Source organism: Mycetomoellerius zeteki, unplaced genomic scaffold, assembly GCF_001594055.1.
Source record: "Mycetomoellerius zeteki isolate Tzet28-1 unplaced genomic scaffold, Tzet1.0 scaffold252, whole genome shotgun sequence".
NCBI classification, from domain to species: domain Eukaryota; kingdom Metazoa; phylum Arthropoda; class Insecta; order Hymenoptera; family Formicidae; genus Mycetomoellerius; species Mycetomoellerius zeteki.
This window is the reverse complement of record NW_017257230.1, coordinates 786,580-804,240: the sequence shown is the minus strand read 5'-3', so window position 1 is coordinate 804,240 and position 17,661 is coordinate 786,580. Positions and strand designations below refer to the sequence as shown.

Below are 17,661 nucleotides of genomic sequence, written 5' to 3'. Positions count from 1 at the left end.
TGTTGCTTAAAATTGGCTCGCACAAAGCCGCATATTAGTCTCTCATTATCTTTTATACAATACGTTTAGAGAACAATTTACATAATAAATATTATTTTAGGTTTATCTTAAATCTTTTACTGTAACATTTTTGAAGGAAAAATTTAGCAACTTTAGAATCAGTTTAATTTATTGATTTGTCAGAGAATTTTTCTTATATTGTTGCGTGGCTTTATGTCCTAAGTGTTCCTACGACTTCGCGCAATAAATTTTATTTTATTTTTTTATGAATTCATAAATCAATCGTCAGCGGTATTTCAGCGCGGATAGCCTTTTATTTCGCTCACACATTCATTGAATTCACCTAAAAGAAACTCTAAAAAGTCATAGCGAGTAATGCATTTTCCCAATGCATTTTTCTTGTGAAAGACACATTTGCTTGCAAGATATTATGAAAAAATCTAGCAACTTTATTCTAGTAGCTTTCTGTAGAAATTCTAATGTTGAATCGTAGACCTAATAAGAATAGACTGTATATTTCTATGAAGTTGTCACTCTTGGTTTAGAAAGAGGGAGCTTGAAGATAATCGACTCTTTCTCTCTCTCTCTCTCTCTCTCTCTCTCCTTTCTCCAAAGCAGTTAAAAAGAATAGAAGAGAAATATTAATAAAATTAAAGAAAAATGCTAATATGCTATATATATATATATGTTCAATTCTTTCTAAAGTCCGCGGCACATGATGCATGTTTTTTTTACTTGATTGCTTTTAATCGAATACTAAAAATTATGCGTTCTGTGTAGTACAATTCTAGTAGTTTATTAGAACACAAGCAATCCAGCAAGAAAACATACATCGTATGCCGCTGATTTAAAGGAGTACTAAAAGTTAAGATCCAGAAATATGCAGTTTATATCTATTCGTCTACGTCTATAAAAAAAAAATAAAATGTCAATCGAGCGGAAACACAATCGAGATGCAAATTCATGCAGGATCAACGATCGAGTTTAAATCGAAGGGAAGATAAATCCCTTGTGTTTCAAATTATTTTGATACACAAACCGCGTCAAATTGCTCCCGTTTTACTACATCGAAGTCTACTAATTAGTATGAGATAAAATAAAGTGATCATACAAAATACTGAACGTGTATGCTTATGTGAGAGCTATAACTACTCATCAGTAAATAATAAGAGACTATAGAAACTGTGCACGATATACTTAATAGCTTTCGGATAAATTTTACTTTAACAGAATTTATAAGCAAGCTTAGTTGCAGGAAAATTTATTATCTCGGGAATCATTAAGATGACATCCGATTAAATTTTCACTTAAGATTCTAAATTGACGGGAGACTCGACAAAATGAAGAAAACATGGAGAATTTGAAATATACTCAACATTTCTGTCGTGTCTTCGCTATACGCTTCCTTTATTATGCGATCAAGTAAATGGAGAACAAAGAGAGACTATTGTGACGCGATGCTGAGAAGGCATGAGATTAATTTATTATAACTATACCAGAATATTTTAATAGAAATCGAAAAAAAAATAATAAAGAAAAGCATAAATTCTTTAGCTTTTTGCTATATTTGGAATACAAATTTTCCTATAAAAGGATAAAATATAGAAAACAGAGGATATCGATATTGAAAAAAATTTGAATTTTGTTTCTTAATCTTATGATACGTTTGTATCTCGAATACGTTTGTATCTCGAATCAGAAATTGATTTATCCTAACCGCAATTAAAGGTCATAAAGTCGTTTCCTAGCTGTGCCTTCAGTTCGAAATCTCATGATCGTTTCGATATCGATTATCTGTTAACAACATTGCGCGCAAACACTACACGCATGTATGTACACTTCATCCCCCGTAACGCCGAATGATTCTCCTCGTAAAATGATAAGGAAAAGCTTGGAGCACTATGATCGTGACGTGTATAACGTTATGGTTTGATTTGCGATTATACGACGACGATATTTTACGCATTTTCTTGCAACAAGCGATAAACCTTTATCATCCGCTTTAATATGAGCAAAGTAACTTCTCTTGTAAGCGATGGAAGAGAGAATTTACAGCTTGTCTTGTAAAAGGCGTAGGACACGTAAAAATAAATTCACGTTCTGCACTATGCGTTGGTACTTTTATGAGCATTCTTAAGTATTATTTAAATGTTCTAATGGCAAAAACATAAAATGCATTTTGCTAATTTATCACAATTTATACGAAGCTGTTTGAAACTGAGTCAGAAGGTTGACTTTTAGGTACATCTTGCATTTTTGAAGATTGCGAGGAATACTCACAGTTTTTTCATTAGTCTTTCGACATCTAAAATAAATATATATCTGAGATAGAAATTATTAATTCAAATTACACACAGAAGAAAATCATTATATAAATATACTTTAATTATATTCTAAAATATCATTTAATTTACAACCAGATAAAATTTTTTAATTTATTATTTGCTAAATCTGTGAAGTTTCACGATTTTTTACCGGTGCGTTTACTTAAATTAGTTTTGCAAAAATTTATTAACAAATAAAACTGAATTTAATTAAATTTATTAATTAAACAAATAAAATAATTAATAAAATTCAGAAAAGTTTGTAGCAGGAAATTGATATATAGAGGAGAAGGTGGTATTATGGCATTCCAGTTACATTTTACACAATAACTTTGTTAATAATCAATATTTAAAACTTGACAATTACATTCGTTAAAATATTGTTGAATCGATTCTGGATTCAAAGTTACGAAATATTTATTATTTAGGATACTATTAATAAAAATGTGGCGACATTGCATAATGACTCGAAGAAAAAAATAAGTGGTAATGTGGCCTTTCATAAAAATAGCCATAAAATATTAGTTTTGTTTAGAAAACAGTATTTGATTACAAAATTAACAAAGAAAGTAAAACATTTTAAAATGTATGCAAATGAATGTGTATATATTCACATAACTTTTGCATATAAGCTGCTCAGTACTAAAAATTTCAGTACTAAAAATAGTACACGTAATATAAACTATAGATTAACCGTAGAGCTATACAATCGATTATCAATTAATTATTTCGATATGAAAACCTCAAAAAAGAGGTCGTGAGTCAATCTCATAGAGGGCCACATTAGCAAAATGACATGCTATTGTTTAAATTTGCATAACTTAAAATATATACAGTCGAATAAAATGTTAAATAGCAAATAACACTCAAAAATACATATATTCATGTGATAATACGCTCAAGTTTAAGAAAAACGAGGAAGTAGGTGTAATTAAATGCTAAAGTGTACCTCAGAAACGTTTCAAAATACTTGAAAGTAAAATTTTAATAAGCGTTATAATAAGTGCGTTATAATAAGCGCTAATTATTGAGTATTGGTAATATTAGCGTCATGATGTAACGGCGAGCTACTGAACTAATAATTCCATAAGTAATCATTAGGATTCGCTATAGCGGAAATATTAAGGGAGGCTACATTGGCCATAGCACCTTCTTCTCTATATATTAAAATATTAAATCAATTATTAAAAAGATTATAACTTGTTAAGATTAGACCTATTTTAAAATTCAGGATGATTTATTTAGAAATTCTCAGCGAGAATTGCGCGTTCGGAATAGGAAGTGAAATTCTGGGTAATGTCGATACTAATTCATAGGCATCTTCGGCACGTGTGTTACACTATTATTAGGTCATTAACCAGCGTCCAGTGGACGATAGGATGCTCTAAGATCATTATCTAATTGACGTAACTAACTCAATCTTCGAATAGTAACGATTCAACGACGGCGCCAGCGAAAAGATAAGCTATACACATTAAATGAAAAATCGAATTAAACTCGTTGTATATCGTCGCTTTAGCTATATCGTTGATTAACATTAAGCAAGTTTTGTAAAAAGCACTTTTTAAAATATGATCGCGGATTAATCAAAAAGTGCGTTAAACCATTTATGTATATAATATTTATTAAAAAAAAAATTAAATACAGTATTGTGTATTAACTTTTTATTTAACATTTAGTTAATTTTATTTTATTAAAATTTGAATTTGAAAAAAGTTTGATTTTATTAAATTTTTATTTTATTTTATTAAAATTTTTTTATTAAATTTTTTATCTTATTAAATTCGAATTTTAATGAAATAATGATACAATATATTTCAGAGGTCATTATACTTTCTTGCATAATGTTATTATGTTTTGCAATTTATACATTTCGCAATTGTCACATAAATATCTTTCGATAGGGATACGCCAAGTATCCGTGGAAAATCATCTTTCTTTCAAGAAATATGCGTTTATTATTCGCAAACAAATCAATCTAATACTGTACGATCGTACCTTACACACTTTCACCAGTAATGTTTCCAGTGCGAGCCGGTATTGAACTTGTCATTATCGTCGTGATGACTGCGACTGCGAAAGTTTACAAGCAGAGAGGAGTGACCATCGCGCGACAGTCGTGGCGCGGCATAAACGTCAAAGATAGCGCGATTTCAGCTCTTCGGCGCCGGTTACGCAGATAAAGGCTGAAGCCAAGCGCCAACTTTAGCTGTGGCGACAGCCTTCGGGTGTAATTGCTTCTAATTTTACACACTTTTATCATTTATCGTCGCCGCAGATTCTTTTTCTGTCCTCCGCTGGCGCTACGCATCCGCCATCGGTCGCCCCCGGAACGCCGCGTGTTCGATTCGTATTTGCGATAAATAGCACGTGGTACCCATTGTATGCCGTTCTAATTACATATCGGCGAGACTGAAATCGGGGGCTCGCTGGACCGTGTAAAAATCATCCGGCAAACGCGACATTTTTGCGAAGATAACCGCCAATTGTAAACGGTCAATTGCGAAAGCTTGGCTCTGTAAAATGGAACGCGCGCGTAAACGCCCTTTTACCCTTATTTGTACAAAGCGCGCACGCTTTGAAAAATCTCGATAGAGATATTGGAACAGATATTGTTTACGTTTGAAATTAAAACACAATTGCTAGCGAAGCTATTTCATCATTATAAATAATAGCTAATTCGATTAGGCACACTTTGATCAATGTACGTTAAGGATGTATCAGGTGTACATAGTGTGTAAAAAAATTATATGTAAAATTGTAACAATTGTAGTAGTGGGTAATTTTGAGACCCACTATTAAAGATGTATAATTACATACTTTTTTTTACAGTGTATGACCTCTGCAAGTAACTGGAATTGGAAATTTATACTTTCTATATAAAAATGTATGAATTATATGAAACAGTTCAAAAGATCAATATTTCTATTTAACAATACAATTGTATAGATTAAATAAAAATTTTTTCTCATTCTATCTTAATTATTTTTGGAGCACATCTACTTCTTACTGAAATAATTTTTAATTCAGGTTCTAAATCGATTTTTGTGTTATACATACTTTTTAAAAAAGGTAAAAAAGGGTATTAAGAATATACATGCTTCTTGAATAAAACCTAAGTGTCCAACCCAATTAATAATAGTTTTAATTCTTCTTTAAGGATATTCTTCTCTGGGTTTTAATTTTTCATTTGATACATTAGTTGTTTTCGAGGAGTAATAATTTTGGACAGAGAATTAAAACTGCCATTATTTGGATTGGAATAAGATCTCGAATCTTCATAACTCGCGGTCTCGCATAAAGGAACACGGTAGTGTCGCTGCGCTTGGCTTACTATTAGCGCCGAGAGACTACCGTGTCTCCTGATAATATAGAAAAATCTGTAATTTTTTATAATATTTTCATTTTGTAAAAATTACCTCTAATACATTCTTAAAACCATTGTACAAGTTAACGTAAAGATGCGTGTTTAATATAAATTTAGAAACGGGTTAAACCGTGAAATTCTTAATAAACCTTATTGTGCTATTAATATGTATTTTATAATTTGAAATATTTACGTTTTACTTTTACACTTATAGCTTTTTCTCTTCGCTGTGCTATCGTCCATTAGTGCAACACTCAGATAGTGCACCTTGTTTCCATGGCTGGTGATAAGCGAATTCGGTGTACCGTGTTTCCGTGGCTACAGTGCAAATTTTATGCACGAAGTGGGATTTTGTTACATCGTCTCAAAGGGACGGTGCAGAGCCAGTATGACATTTAAAATTTGAAAATGGAAATCAAGCGGAAACAAGGTTTTAGTTTTAGCATAATAATTAAGTAGTGTACACCATGGTGTGCACCACTCTAGTGCAGTGTAGCTGAGTGTAGCGCTTACCACAACTAGTGCGGTGCGAGGTTACACCCAATGTATCCCAAGAGAAAATGCTATTAGATTAAATCAGTGTACAATTTAATGTGTATCAGTGCAGCGCACTATTGCGTCCAATCGAATTCGCTATAAGAGAGTTTACAGAGTTTTGCACAAAAATACTAATATGCCCTGAAATGCAAAACGAACGTAATCTGTAATAAAAACAAAAGATTATTCGTATGCAATGTAGCGTGTGCTTTATTCTTTCAGTTAAAAAAAATTATTCTGCTTTCAACTAATAGTATCGGTGATTTCGCTTTTTTATCAGTATACGTAAACACGAAACACGCGTAACACGAAAATTTAATACCATGACAATAATAGATTTTCCATGAAAAAAATCCGATAGTAGAATTTCTTCATAGTATATACAATAGTTTCGAAATTTCACGTACTTTCGCGGAGCACATCGGTCGCTTTGTCTTAAAAAAAATGATTTTGTTATTTTTCGAAGTTCGTGATGATAACGCAGAACTGAAACTCCGAATCCGCAGTTTTGTTTACGGACGATTAGACTTGTGGATTCATTGACGAAAATTAGGTCAACGCTTTTAGATATTCATAAATATGCGCGATTAAGCTAAATATACATACTCTCCAAATTTTTTAAAGTGGAATTTTACTTTAAAATAGGGATGCGGGATTTCCATTAATAAATTGATTTCTGAATCGATTTTTAATCAGGTTGATCGAATTCAAGCCACTAATCGAGACTTAATTGATTTGTTGGAAATCAATTATGTACGATCATAAAATATATATAATTTTTAATATGAATAATAATTTTTTAATATGGTATTATAAATTCAACAAAAGCAATAATACAATTAAAACACGATTCTGATTTAATTACCTCTCACTAAAGTAATTTTAATTTAAAAATTTAGATTTAGTAACATTCGTAGTTATTAACTACTGACTCAAAATATAGTATATAAACGTGATTGAATTCGATTTCATAGCAATTATCGAAGTGTCAACTGGTATAAAATCGGATTTAATAAGCATTTATACATTTTGTTCGTCTAGAAAACAAGATACAAATAATACGCTATAAAAATTTATAGTATGTGTAATGTTAATGTCGTGAACTATTCATTTTTAATTACTACACGTTTCGGAACGCAGTGAAAATGTATCTAAATCGTTGTCTTCTGATGAAAATGAATGTATTTGTAATGTGTTGAAGAAATTGAAGATCGATCTTTTATCAAATAAATTGATTTACTTTAAAATCAGGCCTCGAACGAATTTAAAAATTAATTTGGGGGGACAAAAAGATCAATCTTTTAGTAAATCAAATCGAAATCTCACATCCCTATTCTAAAGAGTGAAAATTGAGCCATGATTTTTATAAAAGAATAACAATTTTCAATCCTTAAAAGTGAGATTTTATTCTTCAGAATGAGATTTATTTTAAAAGTTTTAAAGAGTAAAGAAGTAAATGAATATTCTATATAACGCTTTTTATATCTTGTGAAAAATTTTACTTATCTCATCGGAAAATGTAATCTACGCATTTACCATGTTATATTACCATTAATAATTCTGATTACATTCATTCTTTGCACGCACACACTCGGATTACGTGAATCATGTTTGCTGCGGGCTCCTCGTAATGCATCTAGAAAATCAGTTTAGCCGATTGCATCGTGGATAATCTGTGCGGTTATTAACCATAATAATAATCGTGGTGGTTATGTTCCCCTCTGAGTTCACGCTCTCATATTATAAAGCGGTTAACTATTCCATATTAAATTCTATATTAAATTCAACTCTATTTTCCGTCTTTTGTTTTCACCTAATGGTAAACGAAATTTCAAATTTTTTGTACTAATTAAAAAGAGTACATTAAATAATCTCTCCAATTACTGCACTTGACTCGCATTCGCCCTATACATTTCTTTTTATTTTTGAAATTATAGAGAGGCCAATACATATATTATTATTATTTGAAATTTCAGATGTTTTCTTTATATTTTTATTATCTTTCGACTGACACTGTAATATGATTTGCTGTTCTAATAAGAAAAAGTGTGGAGAAATACTTCTTTTAATTTTGGATACGTTGTAAAACAACACAACATATTTCCTTGCAAGATTATTCATTTTTGAAATTTTAATTATTTCATTTAACTTGATTCAATTATATTTACAATGAAAATTCTATATCTGAGATAAATTTATTTAAACACATAGATGTATTATTCCAACATCTAACTTTGATCGTAAACGCTCTCTTATTTACAATTAGTTGATATATAACAGTCTTGTTTCTAACTTATTACTGCTTACAATAAGAGTTTAAATTTGAAGTTAAAAATCAGTCATTTTATAACGATTTATAACAATTATATATAATAAACGATTCATATTTAATTAATTGAAGTTTAATATGCTTTTAAATTTTGTCGTGTAAAATAGCGCTGCTCTTTATCGAGAGAAAAGTATATATGGTATTTTTATTATAATGGAATATTTAATTTTACCTTTATCACCAATTGCGGATATATTGCAAATTGCAGCGATTTTTCTTACAATTATATTTAATATAACGTCCTATGGAAGATGAACAGAAAGGCGTTGGCGGATAGTGGGAGGAAAGATCACATGAAAGAAATCATTGAAATTACAACTAGAATCGTCGTATACGCGTATACGATAGAGGATAGCAAACTAATCTTCGCATTCATGAGATGATTCTCGCAAATGTAGGACGACGAGAACGTCATACCTCGAGCAAAAGCGTTGCAGAGTTTGTTTTGAATTTCATTATGCGATCAATTCGATGCAATATCATCTGCGAGAATGGCGAAATTTTAGATTATAGCTTTATTCCCTAACCGGAATATATTATATTGTTTGAGTGTTTCAGATCTCTTTAAAACAAATGCTGCACTGAAAAAAAAGATTGATTGCTGCAGCAAATTAGATGGTAAAATATGGCATAGCATTTTTAATTGGCTGCAGCATCCAATCGAAATCCTATACTGACATTGCGAATAGGCTAACGCAACCCAAAATTGGCTGCTGCAACCAAAAATTGGCTATGCCATATTTTATCATCTAATTTGCTGCAGCAGTCAATCTTTTCTTTCAGTGTGAATCTATAATAAGCTAAAATTAATCTTAACTCTAGTCTGCCACATATGAATCAGATTGACGTAAGCAAAAGATTTACATGCGTCCATTTTTTTATCATTTAAAAATTTATTTTACAAATAACGATTAAGGCAAATGTACACTTTGATTATTTTTTATATATTCAAAATAATAATATTTGTACACTGGATAAGCTCATTTATTAATATTTAAAATTTGAAAAATATTTTCTAAATTTAAAATATTTTCTAACTTTTTACACTCTGTAAATTTAAATATATTTTATTAATATGATTTTTTTAATAAACAACTTTTTAAATATAAAATTTTTATATATACATAAATATTATTTTCTTCCACGAAAAATTTTACCAAAAAAAAGTTACGGTACAGTTTTATAAAACTTAGAAAACAATAAAATTATTTCAATACGGTACATATAATAAACGATTATCGTAAAATGTTTATTTTATAACGGCTTATTATAGTTTATTTTCCACATTTTGCGAGACTTAAAATAATCTCGTAGACATAAAAGATTCCAATAATAGTCGATTTCAATAGAGCATATTACAGAAAATTCGGTGGAAAACATGGGGTAAACTATAGGAGTCAAGACGGGGGCGAGAACGATATATCGAGACCTGTCAAAGTCGGTCACGTTGTTGACACGGAACAATCGCGGTGTTCCACGTATGATTACTCGAGAGGTTTGTGCGAGGCTGCCTATATCGTTCATACATGATAGAGAAGATCGATCGTTTAACACGCTCGAAACTTTCAACAAGAACATTCCGCCAGATTATCCTCTATCGGATGCCGCCGATCAAGATTCCGCAAAAAAATTCGATTAATACCATAGAGAGGATTATTTAGAGATTATAGTTATCCGGCAATATTCACTACACTGCAAGCTGCAAAGTTGCATGGCCAAAATAGCCAAGTAAATTTAGAAAATACTAACAAAACTTACAGTTTGTTATGTCATTTGGATCAAATGTTTAATCAGCCTTGATAACTAAAAAAAATTGTATCTAGAAGAATTTTAAAAGTGCAGTGTAAGTTACATTATAATAATTACATATTTAATATAACAAAACAGACAGACGATTAATGTACAGTAAATAAAATCATCTGTTTTCATAACATTTCGATATATCGAGAGAAATCTTTTTTGTTATATTGAAATATAAGTAAAAAAATGTTACATTATTAGATAATGAAATAATAAATGTAGAATTAGAATATAAATTGTAAATAAATATTAATTTTAAGGAATAATAAATATAATAATTGATGTGTGCGGAGATAAATTAAATATATTAAAAAGGCTATTTACAATTTTATTATATTAACTCAATTTTTATTAATTATAAGCATAAAATTTCACATATTCTTCAGTAATGAAAGTTCGAGTCTGTTCACTTATCGAACAAATTAAATATCGTTTACTAACGCTGTAATAATTTTGTCATATTGAAAAAGATTATATAAAACCCGCAATATTTACAGTCGTAAATTTTACTGGGAGTAAACTTTCTCAGTTTACCGGCATCGTCAAACTGTCAAAAAGTTCGAATAATAAAGAAAGAAAGCGCAATTCTTATAAATCTCAAATTTTTCTTCCGCGGCTATTATTATCTAGTGAAAAAGAAACTTCTATATGTATCTATAGCGAGCACCATTGCTTCTGTAAATAATTTTTATTCTGTGTGTAATTAAAAATCAATTATTATAATTTATAAATAATTTTACTTATTCAAACAGTATCAAGTATCAAGCTCGTGATGGTGTCCACATTAATAAACAACACGACCAATTTAAACGAGCAAAATTTAGATCTCAGAATGTAATTATAATGTTTATTTATTATGAAGATTCGATATATACAAACCAAACGTTTCGAATTTCACTGAACCTATTTTAATTTCACCAATCCTATTTTTATCTTCAGTGATATCCTATTTCTATCTTCAGTGATATCCTATTCAGTGAAAGCCTATTTAATAACTTTGATAAGATTGAATAACTTAAATACTGTCCTTCTCCTTATTTTAAAGGGGATTACCGAATTAATATAACAATTAAAAGTCGGATAAGTCTCTCTTCTTATCCCTTTAATTGTTCCTTTTATATTATCCTTTTATCTTTTATACTATTTACATAAAAAAAAACGTATTTGACTCTTGCTACATTAATCTTTTTTAAAATAAGGAGAAGGAGAATATTTAAAATCATTCAACCTATGATTCAAGTATAACTGAAGGTACAACGGACTTTGATATCATTGAAGCAGAGTCAATAAAATCCATTTATATATGTTAAATTTTCATATTAAGTAAACATTACAGTTACATTGTAAGATCAAAATTCTGCTCGTTTAATTTGTCTTTATTATGTTTATTAACAATTTTATTTATATTTCTCCCTTCGATTTATAACGCGTAATAACTTGGATCTGATTGTTGTGAAACGTGACTGGTTACTGACAGATTGATATTATATGGTATGCCACTCAGTGTTGGGATTTAAAATATCAGCCAAGTTTCAAAAGATTGCTCAATTCTGTGTCATAAGCGGAATCACTTGTAGTGAAAAACAAATAAAGATAAATCTCTATTTGTACATTCAGCGCGCGATTTATGGCTCAGTATTCGCATGTTGAATGAAAAACGCGGATTTTAAATACCTTAGAAAGAAGCTTTCTAAGCAGATGAAACTTTTATGAATACAAGCCGAATTCTAAAAGCCGGATTGAAATATAAGTATAAAAAGTATTATTAGATAGTGAATAATAAATGTAGAATTAGAACATAAATTGTACATAAATATTTATTTTAAGGAATAATAAATAATTGATGTATAGAGAGAAATTAAATATTATATTAAACAGGTCTATTCGCAATTTTATTGTATTAAATTTCAATTGTCATTAATTATAAACATAAAACTGCAAATGGCTGAACAAAACAAGACATATGAAATCCCAGAATTCGAGATAAATCATAAAGCACAATATATAATAATCCAACGTATATACGATATATCTTGTAGGACGTTCTATCTGTCGGTTTGGTAATTAATTTGGTTCCCTTTTAGATTCCAAATCAAAGAAAAGGACAAATTTTAGTGGTATACACCTGTTTCATCACTTAATCTATCTTACGAAATTGTAGAGATCTATCAAATCTCGTTTATTAAACTGCAATTGCGGTACAACCTGTGACAGCGTGATAATGATTCATCAGCAATCTGTTAAATTTAGCCTCCGAATAGAATCTCCTACACCTGTTAAATTCACAAGTTATATCCAATTTGAGTTTACAGAGAGAATTTTTTCTTAGAGTTTATCCTGAAAATATAATAGCTTTGGGACAATATTGTATTTCGAAGAATTTTATGTAAATTTCTCTCATTCATTAATAAAACTACAATAAAATATAAAATAAGTTTAATTCATTTTACTGAAGCACATGGTAAAAATCTTTAAAATATTATGTTATACCACAACTACCATATTTTCAGGGTAAATTTTAAGAGACAATTCTGTCCGTGTTTCTATTGATAGTCATTATTACCCAAATATGTCGTTAATTTGACTAAAGTAATAGAGTTGAAAGGTTTACCTCAAGAAAATTGATTAAATTTGACTTGAGTTTAATTTATTATTTGATTTATACATTTTGACACAGATGGAAGTTAAAAATAACAAAATATTATTTAATTCAAGGGATTGAAATATTATTGCCTTTTTAATAAATATCTAAAGGTATAATTGCAATTTATCTCATTTTACAACGTCCGGTCGAATAAATTATTATTATTCGTTATTATTGTTAATAATTATTTTTAATAGTTGAATTGTTTATATGTAATTATTATAATAATACACGAGAGTAATAGTTAGTTTATTATTTATCAATCATTATCTGTGATTACATTATACATACATTTTCCTATGTGCAACATTTTTCTATAACACACACACAATCAAATAAAAAATAAGATTTTAATAATGTCCTTAAATATTAAAATTTTACAATCTACCTTTATCTACCTTTAATTGATTATAATTTGCAGATGTATCAACTTGTTATTGACGCGGAAAAATATTGACGAAACACTTCACTTATTTGGATATGCAAAAAACACAATTTTTTGAAAAGAGAAAACATTTTTCGAAATACTTGCAAAATACTGGCTATTTTCATGTTATATTAGTCTATTTTGATGGGTGAGTTTAGATCGGGAGACTTTACATAAGCTATAAGAGGATTAAATCGGTTTATCCAGTCGAATAAATGACGCTATTAGTTCTGCAACTGAAAAAGAAAAAGTGAACGAAAAGAAAAATGGAATTAGAAACGGAGAAATTATATGTCGAAATAGATAAATAAAATAAATCATTTTAAGAAGATGAAACAGGGATAGTAGATACGAATTTATTTGCTTCATTTCTCACGGATTCGATGTTTAATCCGATAGACGTAGAATCGCACATCGGATTATCGTACAAAAGCGCTCTTATAGCGCAATTATTATAATATCATATTAATTGGTAATATCATCCACTGATGTCGATATTAATTAATTATAAGCGCGCGTTCTTTCCCTCGGAATAAAATTGTGTACTTTTAGTAATACTTATTAATAATGTTTGTATTAAAAATAGTATTAATAATATCGTGTTTATACAATGCTCGCACATGTGTGCGCCCGCGCGCTTTCTGTGAAACTATATAGAAAGTGTAATTGAAGTGAGGCTGACGGTGCGATGACGAGCAGGACATTTGCGATAGTGAATATAACAGCTCGGCAGGGACTATTCTGTATTCGTTTCCGGATTATGTTCTCGATTTCACCGATAAATCCAAATTAAAACACGCGATGAGTGACGTGTGAATTGTCGTCTAAATATTTCTGACTGCCGTTAACATATCGGTAAAGTGTAAAGGTTGAATTTGCACAATAAGTGGTGACGGGATTTATCGGATTATCCATTATCGATCGGTCCAAATAAATTTTATTATTTATACCGCTCGGTAATACGATTGGTCCATCGATCATGACGTAAAGAGATGCAAATAAACAATTTTATTAAACAAATAAAGATTGATCACTTCCGTTAATAAAGCATAAAACAAAGATATAATGAAAATGCATGTTGCTCTTTTTTAATTAGAAAGATATTTTTTAATCCGAATGTTTTGTTTTATTTAAAATTTAATAAAAAAAAAGTGACGAAACTAATGCACCAATCTAATAGCACTTCTTAAATCGCAGATCACTAGCAGAATAACAGACTTATCTCTGGATAGCGGACCAATCGATTGTTAAAACTGTTCCCGAAGTGTCAATTTACAATTTCTTTAATGTCATTAAATGCAACGAGTTGCTTATCTGCAAAGATAAGAAATAACATGTCAGACGTCCCAAGTAGTTTCCACTATCGCTCGTCAAGCGAGATCACTTCATTTGACCGTGAATCGGCAGAATGCAGATTGTCGTAATACCGGAGTCGGATGTCATAATACACGCCGAAAATAAAAAAATCATCAAACATAAAAATGGGCAAACTATTTTGGAGGAAAATAGTTGGGCCAGTTCTAAATTTTCCCGGAAGCGCGCCATCTTCAATATCATTGAAGAGAAAAATTAAGAAAACATCTTAAGTACACTTACTTGTTGAATTCACAGAGCTTCCGTAGGAGATGGGTAAAATCTCTCGAGTGGAGGTCTCTTTCCCCGCGACTATCCGCCGAGAGGGCGAAAGACGCGCGAAGAGAGAAGTTCCTCTTCTTGCGGAAGAAACGTGGAGACGCGAAGAGCGATCTCGCCGACGACTTCCGAAAAAAGTCGTCGACGATTACGTCGACGTGGGGACCGTTTGAACCGAACTGGCTGGGAAGAATTAAAAGTCCAAGGTAGTGGTCGGCGACAACGCCGTGGATGATGATACCTGGACGGGCGCTTTAACAGGTGGCACGCGCGACAGAGTTCCTCACGGTCCAGAGTGCTAACGACGTGTGACGTCGACGCCACAGTGCGAGAGGGCTTTTATAGCCGGTCGGTGCCGCGGCCGACCCGACTCGATCCGTCTCCACTCGACTCGGCGCGACCTTCCTGCCTCCTGCCTGCCCAGAGACTCTTGGCCCTATCAACTGATTTGTCATTACGTCTTTCACTCCCTGCAGGTCCACCACCGCAGTCTCCCTTCGCGCCTCTAATTCACCTCTCGTTGGAGGATTCGTAAAGTAGACGTCATTTATCGCACGCTCGTTCCTAGACTTCGCGCCTGTTACTTGATTCTTTTGTAAAATTATAAGGGAGTGAATGAAACGTCCTTTAAATAGAATATAGAAAACCTTTTAACCTTGTTTCACATATTGCTTTAATCTAAGAGAGACATTTTTTTAATTCTATATTATTATTTTCGGAAATGTTTTATTAGAAAAATTTTTATTGGAAGGAAAATTTTAATTATTGTATATAAAATATTATTTACATGTTATTAATATGTAAATAGTTGTTTTAATAACAATAATAATTAAATACGTATACATATTTTAACATACATAGCAATTTTTTTCTTCTTTTTGCAGACAAAACATTAATTTAAAAACATTAATATGTGATGGAATAATTTAAGAAATTGATCTATCCACTTAACAAAAGGCAAATCATGTGATTAATATAGCTTAAACAAATAAATATATATTTATATGAAAAAAGAATATTACAGAACATATTTTACGCATAATAATTTGTATTTATATTTATACTATTTATATTAATGGTCTATTGTGTATTTATCACAAATCTGTTTTAATTAGAAAGAAAACGAGTTTTTGTCTCTACAATTAGCTTTCGCTCGTTTATTTCTTATAAATGCATATACATATTTTAATATACGTCTAGCAGTTTTCTCTCTCCTTTTTATAGATTTATCTATTACTTTTTTTTTAGGCATTTAGTGTACCAGATTATACGTAAGTTCTATCGTTTTCCTTGTATTTTATAAATACTTAAGTATCATTTGAAATGGAAATGGAATGTCAAATTAAGTTTGTTAATTTTGTTGTTACCTGGATAAGTATTAAAGATATCAATAACGTGAGAAGAAGTCAAACAGGATAAGGAATATGATAAGATCAGTGATGGGTAAGATACTCTTAAAATTTATCTAGATACAGATACAGTTACATGTACGAAAATTTATCTATTAATACAGATATAGATACACATATTAAAATGTATATAAAAAGTATAGATATCAGATACTTTAAAAGCATCTTCAGATACATTTCAGATACTCTTACATTAATTTTATTGTAATAATGGTAATGTGTAAAAAAATGTATTAGTTATTAAATGAATCATTTATTCATTTATTTTTGTTACATTTAGATAATTGAAAAAATTTATAATTATCCTAAAACGATTTAGAATAAGAATTATAAGACGATATATTCATCATTATTCATCATAGTTTTACAAACTAAAAATGCTTCAAACATTGTTTCCAGCTTTAACTATACATGCGTTAGAAATTCCACAATCTAAGATCACTGGTTGCGTTCAGCAGAAAAAGCAACTGTGTAACTGTAAAATTCTTTAATATGACTGATCTGCATTTAGATTCAGTGAGGAACTAAGGGAAAGACCAATCATGTTATAGAATTTTGCAACAGCAAAGCTGCTTTTTTTCTGCGGAATGGAATCAATCAACAATCATATACAAAATGGAATTGTGACTATGCTAAGGAAATGTATCTGAAAAATGTATTTAAAAATCAGTTGCTGTGTTTTTTTATCTAGATACAGATACAAATACTCGAATTTGAATGTACCTCAGATACAGATTAGATACTACCCAACACTGGATAAGATACATTCTTATGGATAAGATCTCTTCCTCTGGTTATTTTTACATTTGCCATTTAATATCCACGAGAAAATAGCCAGGTCGGGCAATAACTTGTTATAAAAATGTTTCTACTTCAAAGAATAAGCAATCACGCTATAAAGGAGCAGATTGAAACATATATATAGTATATAAATTATTGAAAAGGATGGAAAATTGCAAAGTATACACTGCGAATTACTTAAATTTATACGAGGCATACTTTTTATTATCTTTGCTGCAAAAAAATACCTAATTCTTTGAGTAGCACTCTTTCAATTTCCACAAACCTGTATAGATATTTTTAAAAATATTTGTGAACCTCCACGGTTCTTAATAAGTTATGTATTATAATAATGCATAATAAAATACAATTCGCAACTACTTGGGATGTACTTACCAAACGCGTTATGAAT

At 30.3% G+C, this 17,661-nt stretch overlaps 1 protein-coding gene across 2 annotated transcripts in view; it reads right to left on the bottom strand.

Moving 5' to 3' along the window:
- Dh44 (corticotropin-releasing diuretic hormone 44) overlaps positions 1 to 15,092 on the bottom strand; it is a 29,352-nt gene extending 14,260 nt beyond the window's left edge. The window contains exon 1 of one of the 2 annotated variants that reach the window (XM_018449927.1): positions 15,025 to 15,092. The gene's annotated coding sequence lies outside the window, so the exon portion shown is untranslated. Of the gene's footprint in view, positions 1 to 4,322; positions 4,393 to 15,024 lie in introns of those variants that run through there. The other variant, XM_018449928.1, reaches the window with a different exon arrangement.
- Positions 15,093 to 17,661: the final 2,569 nt, after the last annotated feature.